Source organism: Engraulis encrasicolus, chromosome 15 (assembly GCF_034702125.1).
Source record: "Engraulis encrasicolus isolate BLACKSEA-1 chromosome 15, IST_EnEncr_1.0, whole genome shotgun sequence".
Classification (NCBI taxonomy): domain Eukaryota; kingdom Metazoa; phylum Chordata; class Actinopteri; order Clupeiformes; family Engraulidae; genus Engraulis; species Engraulis encrasicolus.
Window position 1 is genome coordinate 25,159,307 of NC_085871.1, and position 2,500 is coordinate 25,161,806.

The 2,500-nt window shown below is 43.0% G+C and overlaps 1 protein-coding gene across 1 annotated transcript in view; it reads left to right on the forward strand.

The window, feature by feature from the left end:
• itfg2 (integrin alpha FG-GAP repeat containing 2) overlaps positions 1–2,500 on the forward strand; it is a 16,659-nt gene that overhangs the window by 9,917 nt on the left and 4,242 nt on the right. The window lies entirely within an intron of this gene.

Here is a 2,500-nt window from a genome sequence, read left to right on the forward strand (position 1 = left end):
GTACTTTCTCTCTTTATCTTTGTCTTTCCACCCGTCCACCCATCTCCACCCCCCCCCTCTCTCGCTCTCTCTCTCATAATTGGCTTCTAGCATTCATGCTGTTGCTCCATTCTGCTGTTCCTCTCCTCCTTCTCCTCTCCTCTCCTCTCTTCCTCCTCCTCTCCTCTCCTTCTCCCCTCCTCCTCCTCCTCCTCCTCTCCTCTCTCCCCTCTCCTCCTCTTCTTGTCGTTCGTCACAGTCTCTTGCGAGCTCCAGTGCTCCTGGGCGTGATATTAGAAAATTGGCCTCATTCCAGTAAGAGGATTAACAAGTGTGTGTGTGTGTGTGTGTGTGTGTGTGTGTGTGTGTGTGTGTGTGTGTTTATAGTCCCTTTGAGCGAGGTAATGTATGTTTTTCTTTCATTTCATTCAGCATTTATATTCATTCTTCCTTTCAGCAGCAGTAAGTGTGTGTGCTGTATGCAACACACACACACACACACACACACACACACACACACACACACACACACACACACACACACACACACACACACACACACACACACACACACACACACACACACACACACACAAAATTGGATCCCTGTTGAGGAATTGCATAATGAGACGATGCATATTAACATCCAAATCATCTTCACATCTTACGTACTGTACATTACACGAGTGCCTCTCAACACAGAGCAAGTTCAAGATGAGGTGCGTGTGCATGTTCGTGTGTGTGTGTGTGTGTGTGTGTGTGTGTGTGTGTGTGTGTGTGTGTGTGTGTTTGTGTGTGTGTGTGTGTGTGTGTGTGGTCAGCGGCTCTGGAAGTGGTTAATGTGAAATGGACGGGTGTTTGTTTGTTTGTTTGTGGATAAGGGGTGAATTAAGTTCATTTAAAACACTTAAAAACCACTTCTATTCCACCCCCATCTGTCTCTCTGTTTCCCTTTCTCTGTGTGTGTGTGTGTGTGTGTGCGCACATTCATGGATTAGTTGTGCAAATGGACTGGGGTGTTTTTCAGCTCGTTTGACCTTTTACGCTCCTGCATGAGTCAGGTGTGTGTGTGTGTGTGTGTGTGTGTGTGTGTGTGTGTGTGTGTGTGTGTGTGTGTGTGTGTGTGTGTGTGTGTGTGTGTGTGTGTGTGTGTGTGTGTGTGTTTGTTGTTGTGCGTATGTGTGCATGTTTGTTTGTTTGTGAGTCAGAGTGTGTGTCCACTGCCAGTAGCCAAGTCCTCCATGTGTACCACCCAAATGGGTAGAATTGCTACTGTGTGTCTGTCCATGTCTGTCTGTCCATATAACACGTAACAGTCCTTCCACTGCAACAGCTTGTGCCTTGTGTATATGCGCATCAGTTACAAAATCGACATCTCTTGCTGGGTCATTCCACGCCAAATCAACAAGAGCCTGCGCACTTAGGTCTCAAAAAATTCTGAAAATATTACCAAGTGTACCCGTGGTACTTAAGAGAAACACTGTAAATTTATTTGAATGAAAAATGTATACTCTCTGTGTTACAGCCAATTTTACTGGGGGAGGGGGGTGCCCATTTTGTTCACACTCTTTTTTTTGTCAAAGTTCACAGGCCCGTAGCTCAATAACTAAACCATGTAGGAAGCTCAAATTTGGCATGTTGGTACATAGATAGGAATATTTTGTTGCTAAACTGTCAGTTTTGGTCTGTATGGTCCTGCATCGTCATAGCATTCCCTCAAAGATGATACAAATTGTACTGGAGTTTTTGGCTGTGCTCTGTTTAGGCCTTCAGAAGACATATTTGTGCCCAACATAGCCTCTTGATTTTTTCCCCTTGTAGAGACAAGTAGGAACACTCTCATAAAAAGCTATAAATAGAAAGGAAACCCCATCAGTGTTTGACCAGAAGACCTCACAAGTCTGACAAATCATTTTGGGTGTCATTTTCAGAGCTCCAGAATCCCTTGTGGGATTGTCCACAGATTTTTATTTTATTTGTTTCTTCATTCTCCATGAAGTCTTCTTTTTAAAAATGCCAATGAGACTTGTCTTATGTGATGTTTTCTTTTTTAATTTCCACCCTGAACATGGGCAAAATGCAAAAAGAGAGCAACATGATTTTGACAACATTTAATGTAAATGCTAAATAATCAAATGCAAATTTTGCCCGGACATGATCACCCGAGAGTCCCTGTGCAGGGGTGCAGGTATCCCTTTTAATTTCAATGATTTCAGGAGCGTTCAATGTGGGAGAAGGTTCGCACACCAAAAGAGACAGTAGGTCAGGCACAAAGAGTCATGTTGTTACTTTTTTTGACCAGCAGATGGCAGCGGAAGAAACGCATAGAAAACATATTGCTCTCAATGTGCATGTTGCCCATGTTCAGGTTGGAAATTATAAAAGAAAACATCACATAAGACAAGTCTCATTGGCATTTTTAAAAAGAAGAATTCATGGAGAATGATGAAAAAAATAAAATAAAATTCTGTGGACAATCCCACAGGGGTTCTGGAGCTCTGAAAATGACACCCAAAATGAT